Source organism: Loxodonta africana, chromosome Y, assembly GCF_030014295.1.
Source record: "Loxodonta africana isolate mLoxAfr1 chromosome Y, mLoxAfr1.hap2, whole genome shotgun sequence".
Lineage (NCBI taxonomy): Eukaryota > Metazoa > Chordata > Mammalia > Proboscidea > Elephantidae > Loxodonta > Loxodonta africana.
The window spans coordinates 21803921-21812465 of record NC_087370.1 but is presented as its reverse complement, the minus strand read 5'-3'; the positions used below and the strand labels follow the sequence as shown (position 1 = coordinate 21812465).

At 41.8% G+C, this 8545-nt stretch overlaps 1 protein-coding gene across 8 annotated transcripts in view; it reads left to right on the top strand.

The window, feature by feature from the left end:
• Positions 1-8545, top strand: part of LOC111747946 (cAMP-dependent protein kinase catalytic subunit PRKX-like) — a 190020-nt gene that overhangs the window by 39342 nt on the left and 142133 nt on the right. For 4 of the 8 annotated variants that reach the window (XR_010319854.1, XR_010319848.1, XR_010319850.1 and 1 more), the window contains exon 4: positions 2052-2275. The exons of the other annotated variants lie outside the window; for them this stretch is intronic. The gene's annotated coding sequence lies outside the window, so the exon portion shown is untranslated. The remainder of the gene's footprint in view (positions 1-2051; positions 2276-8545) is intronic. 8 annotated transcript variants of the gene reach the window in all.

The window sequence follows — 8545 nt, the reverse complement described above, 5'->3', positions numbered from 1 at the left end:
TGGAGTGTGGGTACAAGATGGAGGGTGGAGACAGGATGGAGGGTGGAGACAAGCTGGAGGGTGGAGATAAGATGGAGGGTGGAGACAAGATGGAAGATAGAGGTAGAAGACAAGATGGAGGTGGAGACAAGATGGAGGATGCAGGTTGGAGACAAGATGGAAGGTGGAGACAAGTGGAGGATGGAGACAAGATAGAAGGTGGAGACAAGATGGAGGGTAGAGACAAAATGGAGGGTGGGCACAAGATGGAGGGTGGGCATAAGATGAAGGGCAGATACAAGATGGAGGGTGGAGACAAGATGGAGGGTGGAGATAGGATGGAGGATGGAGGTTGGAGACAAGATGGAAGGTGGAGACAAGATGGAGGGTGGAGACAAAATGGAGGGTGTGCACAAGATGGAGGGTGGAGACAAAATGGAGGGTGGGCACAAGATGGAGGGTGGAGACAGGATGGAGGGTGGAGACAAGATGGAAGATAGAGGTTGAAGACAAGATGGAGGTGGAGACAAGATGGAGGATGGAGGTTAGAGACAAGATGGAGGTTGGAGACAAGATGGAAGGTGGAGACAACATGGAGGGTGGAGACAAGATGGAAGGTGGAGACAAGATGGAGGGTGGAGACAAGATGGAGGGTGGAGACAAGATGGAGGGTGGAGACAAGATGGAGGGTGGCGACAAGATGGAGGGTGGCGACAAGATGGAGGGTGGCGACAAGATGGAGGGTGGCGACAAGCTGGAGGTCAGAGACAAGATGGAGGGTGAGTACAAAATGGAGAATGGATATGAGATGGAGGGTTGATAGAAGTAAATCAGCTGCTGACCTATTGACTCCGACTCATGGTGTCCCCCCTTGTGTCAGAGTAAAACTGTGCTTCATGGAGTTTTCAATGGCCTTTCTTCTGAGGCACCTCTAGGTGGACTCAATCCTCCAACCTCTCGTTTAGCAGTCGAGTGAATTCATCATTTGCACCACGCAGGGACTCCACATAAATGCAAGCCCTTACTATATTCTCATTTACTCACCTCTTAGATGATAGCTTGTGAAAATATTACATTATACTTACCTGAAGACGTGAGATCCAAAGTTCCCTTAGAGAGTAATCTTTCACTTCAAAGGTCTGTCAGAAAATTCAGTGTAGCGTTTACTCTTTTGATGACCAGCTTCTTCTGTTTGTTCCTTAGAATATTTTCACCAGGCATGTAACATTATATGGCAATAATCGGAATCTTTACAACTATTTGCTGTGAGGAGCAAGTTTATTTATTCACTAGAGGTCCATTTCTGGCATGAAAGGGAGCCAAAAACCATGATTTAAGCAATTACAGAATGTATTTTGGAATCTCAGGATTCCATAATAAATGATTTATTCTTCGAGGGAGAAAATCCAATGTCATATATCATTTTTCACTGCAAACAGAACCCAAAGCAGCTTAAGACTTTAAGAGTTAATATTTCTCCCTTGGGGATTAGGGAGGTAGGACAACCAAGTCTCTGAACCTTTCTGAAGTATGTCCCAGTTTCTGAGGAGATGAGCAGGCTTTCCTCATTCTACAGAAAAGAGAGTTTCCCTTCCCCAAGCTTCTGAAAGAGGAACAGGGTACAGCAGCAGAATAGAGAATTGATCCCCAAAGATGGATGAGTTTATGCCTGGCAGGTTAGTGTTTGTGTGTATGTTGCTGTAGCAATAACATCTGTCAATAGAGAATGTTTTGTGGACACACAATGGCCACAGACCCTCTTTTCTTTCTTTCTTTCTTTCTTTTTTGTTTTAAATTGTGCTTTAGGTGAAAGTTTACAGCTCAAGTGAATTTCTTATACAAAAATTTATACATGTATTGCTTTGTGACATTGGTGGCCATCCCTGTAATGTGTCTGCACACTCCCCCTTTCCACCCTGGTCACTGTGTGACCATTCCTCCAGTTTCTGTCCCTTCCTGCCTTCTCGTCTTGCTCTTGGACAGGAGCTGCCCATTTGGTCTTATACATTTGTTTGAGCTAAGAAGCACATTCTGCACGTGTGTTATTTTTTGTTTTCTGTTGTTGTTGTTAGGCGCTGTCCAGTTGGTTTTGACTCACAGCGACCCTGTGTACAACAGAACGAAAGACTGCCTGGTCCTGCACCATCCTCACAATCGTTGTTATGCATGAGCCCGTTGTCGCAGCCACTGTGTCAGTCCACCTCATTGAGGGTCTTCCTCTTTTCCGCTGACCCTCTACTTCACCAAGCATGCTGTCCTTCTCCAGGGACCGATCTCTCCTGACAACACGTCCAAAGTATGTAAGGTGCGGTCTCACTATCCTTGCTTCTAAGGAGCATTCTGGTTGTACTTCTTCCAAGACAAATTTGTTCATTATTCTGGCAGTCCATGGTATATTCAATATTCTTCTCCAGCCCCACAATTCGATGGCGTCAGTGCTTCTTCCGTCATCCTTCTTCACTGTCCAGCTTTCACATGCATATGGTGTGATTGAAAATATCGTGGCTTGGGTCAGGCGCACCTTAGTCTTCAAGGTGACATCTTTGCTCTTCAACACTTTAAGGAGGTCTTTTTTGTGAAGTTGGTAATGTATCCGTTGGGGTCTATTACGTTTCTCCCACATCTAATCCTTAAGGTCATTGTCATAATTATCTCCTTTTGCATGCCTCCAAGTAGTCGAATTTGTTACTTTTGGTTTATTTTCTGATTTTAATTTGCAATGGCGCAGCATTTCTCAGCCTTGATTCTCTGGAAACAGCAGGTAGTCTTGGAAGTCGTGGGTTCCAAGAAAGCACCCATGGAATTGAATTTTCATTGTTATGGACTAAAACAGCTAATTTGATGGGACTGGAGTCTCTGGGCGGGGCAAACAGTTGATGTTCTCTGCTGCTAACTGAAAGTTTGGAGGTTTGAGTCCATCCAGAGGCACCTCAGAAGAAAGGCCTGGTGATCTACTTCCAAAAAATCAGCCATTGAAAACCTTACAGAGTATATCTAATTGAAAACCCTATGGAGTATGTGTACTATGACACACACAGGGGTGCCATGAGTTGGGTCGATTCATGGCAACTAGAGCTGGAGACAAATCTTCCAATTGACTCTGGCAACCAAAGGTGCACTTTGGAGTATCATTCTGAACAAGGAAAGCCCTGTCATATAGGCCAATATCATTTTTTCTACACTCATATCTTCTGTTATTTCAGTGAAAGTGACATGGGAATTATTTCTCAACTCTGAATTTTTCAATTCGGATGACAATGATGATGGAAAGAGTGGGGATTATTTCACAATTAGGGCTGCTGACCTTCTAGTGCCTGAATCAAGAACAGCCAGAGTCCCTGAGGTGTGTAACTGCTCCCTGTTGTAGTTAACTTTGACGTAGAACTAACTAACCAATCCTCATTCTAGATTTCAGGATTGTCAATTACTGATCAAGATGGAAATGGTATGATGGATGGAGGTGCAGTGCTGTCTGCAAAAGAAAAAAAATCTGAGCTAAGAAGTTGTGGGGTTAGTTATGGGGCTGGTGGAGACGTGAACCTGATAACTTTCATAAAAACCAGTTGGCATTGAGTCGACTCTGACTTGTGGCACCCCCATGAGTGCCAGAGCAGAACCGTTGCTCCATAAGGTTTTCAGTGGCTGGTTTTTGGAAGTAGATTTCCAGGACTTTCTTCCTTGTCTGTCTTAGTCCGGAAGCTCAGTGGAAACCTGTTCTGTATCATAGTTACATGGAACCCTGCAATGACAGATGGGCGGTGGCTGTGTTTGAGGTGCATTGGTTGGGAATCGAACCCTGGTCTCCAGGATGGAAGGTGAAGATTCTACCACTGAGTTACCACTGTTCCCAGTTATTCCTATTATCCCATATAAATGCTATGCAAATTAAAAAAAAAAAATGGAAGAAAAAAAGGGTACATATTGAACCTGAATTGGTGAAATTGGGTTGTGAAGAGAACATTATTTGAAATATCAATAAAATAGTTTAAAAGTTACCCACTACCTGCTGCCATCAAGTCAATTCTGACTCATAATGACCGTATAGGACAGAGTAGAACTGCCCCATAGGGTTTCCAAGGAGCAGCTGGTGGATTCCAACTGCTGACCTTTGGGTTAGAAGCCATAGCTCTTAACCACTGCGCCACCAGGTTTTCCAAGTGTAAAAGTTAGTGAGGAAAGATAAGCTGCTTTGAACCTTCTGAAGGAATGCATCGAGTATGTTTTAATACAGCTCTTAGATAGATTTGAGGCATCACGTGTCAAATGATTTTGCCCTTAACCAACCCTGAGTACACAGAATAAACTTAATCTAACATAAAACCAAAAAAAAAAAAAAAACCAAACCCACTGCCGTTGAGTCGATTCCAACTCATAACGACCCTATAGAACAGAGTAGAACTGCCCGATAGAGCTTCCAAGGAGCGCCTGGTGGATTCGAACTGCTGACCTTTTGGTTAGCAGCCGTAGCACCTAACCACTACGCCAGCAGGGTTTCCTAATCTAACATAGTCTGTAGTCAATTCCTCTGTAATTCCAAACTATTATTAACACTGTCATCTATTGAACGAAAAAGCTGGAGTTGATAAACATCCCAACTCTTTTTATTAAGTATTTTGTTGTTGAGTCTCGTCTGACTCATGGCGACTTACGTACAACAGAACGAAATATTGCCCGGTCCTGTGCCATCTTCACGTTCATTGACATGTTTGAGTCCATTGTTGGGGCTACTGTGTCAATGCATCTCAGGGAAGGCTTCCCTCATTTTCACTGGCTCTCTACTTTACCAAATGTGATGTCCTTCTCCAGTGATTGGTTTTTCCTGATGACGTATCCAAAGTAAGCAAGCTAAATTCTTGCCATCCTTTCTTCTAAGGAGCGTTCCTTCAAGACTGATATTAAGTATTTTATTTGGTGTTAATTGTTTATTAAGCATCAGGTATTTATTAAACATTTATTAAGCTTTGAGTAAGGATGATGTAGGACCCCGCAATGTTTCGTTCTGTTATACATGGGATTGCTATGAGTCGGAATCAATACCACGGCATGTAACAACAACAACAACAAGAAGCAGTGTTGAGTATCAAATATTTATTAATTTTATTAATATTTATTAATTTGTTAATTTTTTGGGTTTTATTTATTAAGTATTCAACATTCAAAATATCATTAAAGAGAACTAAAAGTCACACGTTGTTTAACCATAGATTTCAGTGTGTCCTTTTTTAATTACTTTTACATATTTACATATTAAAAAAAAACCCTGATATTCTGAAAATATCTTCAGTAATGAGTTATTAGCAAGAATATTTTTTGTTCTTTTAAAGTCATTTTTATATTTTCCCTCCACATCCACCTAAATTCCTGAAATGGCCAAATGGCCCATGGGAGATTGACCGGGAGGCTGTTGATAACAGAAATGGTTTATGGTCTTTACTTTCTGAGTTACTATTATTTTATGATGCTGTTAAAATCGACCCAACAGAGAAAAATAAAGTAGTGTGAATGAGCCTGTCCATTTCCAACATAAAAGTCTGTTTCTTCATCCTGCAGAAAACATGAATAATAAAGACAAAGAAAGAAGATATTCAGGAATTAAATGAGCATTTGATGTTCCTTGGTATACTTGGCTCTACAGATGGGCTCCAGTAGGAAATCAGGTCGCCATTTCTTTGTAACAGGCCAACCCATTGCCGTTGAGTTGACTCCAGCTCATGGGGGCTGCATGTGTATCACAGTAGAATTGTGCCCCGTAGGTTTTTTTTTCATTCTTTAAATTAATTAATTAAATGTATTGTTGTTGAGAATATACACAGCAAAACATACACCAGTTCAACCTTTTCTATGTGTGCCATTTAAATTACATTGATTATATCCTTTGAGTTGCTCAACCATTCTTACCGTCCTTTTCTGAGTTGGTCCTCCTTCATTAACATAAACTCACTGCCCCCTGAGGTTCCTATCTAATCTTTTGAGTTGCTGTTGTCAATTTGACCCCATTTAGGTAGTTCTTCAAAAGAGCATAATACTCAAGGCAGAACTCTTTTTTACTAGTTAATTTTTTTTTTTAAGCTATTGTTTAGTTTTAAGAAGACTTCAGGGGATATTTTTGGTTTAAGGTTTAAAGATTATCTCAGGGCAATAGTTTCAGTGGTTCATCCACCCTCCATGGCTCCAGAAAGTCTAGAGGCCATGAGAATTTGAAATTCTGTTCTACATTTTCCTCCTTTTGATCAGGATCCTTCTATGGAATATTTGATGAAAATGTTGAGTAATGATAGCCAGGCACCATCCAGTTCTGGTCTCGTGGCAAAGGAGGAAATTAGCCACACATTCCATCAAAAAAACCCACTGTCATCAAGTCAATTGCAACTCATAGCAACCCTATAGGACAGAGTAGAACTGCCCCACCGAGTTTCCAAGGAGCGCCTGGTAGATTCAAACTGCCGACCTCTTGGTTAGCAGCTGTAGCACGTAACCACTACGCCGCCAGGTTTCCAACATTCCATATCCTCCTATTCCTGCCTTTCCTTCTTCCTCTGCTGCTCCCAGTGAACAGAGACCAATTCTTGTGCCTTGAATGACCCCTTACAAGCTTTTTAAGATGCCAGGCACTATGTAACAAACTAGGAGGTAGGACAGAAGCACTAAACACGTTATTAGGCCAGTTAACTGGGATGCCCTGTGAAACAATGTCCCTAAACCTCCAAACCAAGGAACCAAATCCTAGGAGGTGTTTGGTTGTACATAAGCAGCTTCAGCAGCTACTCTTTTTTTTTTCTTTCTGTCGTTGCTATAAATATATCTATCATATGACTTTTGCCAATTGAACTTTTTACAGGCATACAACTGATTGATAGTAATTACAGTATTGGCTGTGCAGCCTTGTCCTTAATGCGATTATTCCATCACTATTAACCCCCCCATCCCCCTTCTTCCTGCCCCTGGTAGCCACTAATGAACTCTGTTCTCTATACATTTGCCTTTTCTTGTCTTTTTATATAAGTGAGGTCATATAGTATTTGTCTTTTTGTGATTGGCTTATTTTGCTCAGCATTTTGTCTTCAAGCTCCATCCATACTGTAGCATGTATCAAGACTTCATTTCTCCAACTGGTTGAGTCATATTCCATTTTGTTTCTCCATTCATCTATCGGTGGGCATTTAGGTTGTTTCCACCTTTTGGCTGTTGTGAATAGTGCTACAGAGAACATTGGTGTACAAGTCTCTTTCTGAGTCTCTGCTTTCAAGTTTTTTTGGGTATATACCTAGGAGTGGGAGTGGAATTGCTGGGTCATATGGTAGTTCTATTTTTAGTTATTCGAGAAATCAGCACACTGTTTTCCACAATGGCTGTACCATTTTGCATTCCCACCAGCAGTGGGTAAGGGTTCCAATCTCCCCACACCCTTGCCAACGTTTGTTGTTTTCTGGATTTTTTTTTTTTTTAAATCTTAGCCATCCTCCTGGGAGTGAAATGGTATCTTGTTGTGGTTTTGATTTGCATCTCTTTGATGGCTAGATGATGCTGAAAATCTTTTCATGTGCTTGTTGGCCACTTGAATGTCCTCTTTGGTGAAATGTCTATTCAATTCCTTTAACCATTTTATGACTGTGTTGTCTTTATGTTGTTGACTGGTTGAAGTTTTATTATATCCATAGGGTTTTCAATGACTGATTTTTTTGGCAGTAGGTTGCCAGGCCATTCTTTCTAGGTGCCTCTGGGTGGACTTGAACACCTGACCTTTTTGTCAGCAGCCGAGCATGTTGTTTGCACGCCCAGGAACTCCCAAACCAGTTGGTGTTGAGTCGACTCTGACTTATGGCGACCCCGCAAGTAGATCTGTGCTCCATGGGGCTTTCAGTGGCTGAGATTTTGGTGGTAGATTTCCAGGCCTTTCTTCTGAGGTCTTCTGATCCCTAGGTTAACGTTTTTTCCACCAGCCATCTTTCTAGACATTCCTGGTATTTGTTATCGGTAGTTGCCATCTCGTCTGACATTTTGTGGTGCTGTGGTGGCTTGCATGTTGCTGTGATGCTGGAAGCTATGCCACCAGTGTTTCAAATACCAGCAGGGTCACCCATGTGGACAGGTTTCAGTGGAGCTTCCAGACTAAGACTAGGAAGAAAGGTCTGGCAATCTAATTCTGAAAACAAGCCAATGAAAACTCTATGGATTGCCACAGAACATTGTCTGATATAGTGCTGAAAGATGAGCCCTCCAGATTGGAAGGCACTCAAAATACACAGACTCCACAACAATGGAGTCAAACAGAGCAATGATCGTGAAGATGGCACAGGACTGGGCAACATTTTATTCTGTTATACGTGGGGTCACCATGAGTTGGAGCCAACTCAATGGCAACTAACAAGATCAATTGTTGATGGTACAGCAATTGACCAACCTAATACCAGGATTATCTGGGATCCAACAACATACCTTGAAAATTCAGATGCTAAGCTCTGATAAACATAGCAGATCCAGTGCTTTAGAAAAATGACACTCCCAATAAATATTCCGAAATCTCAAATGTCAAATAGCTTATCTAAAATGATTTGTTGGGGCAAAT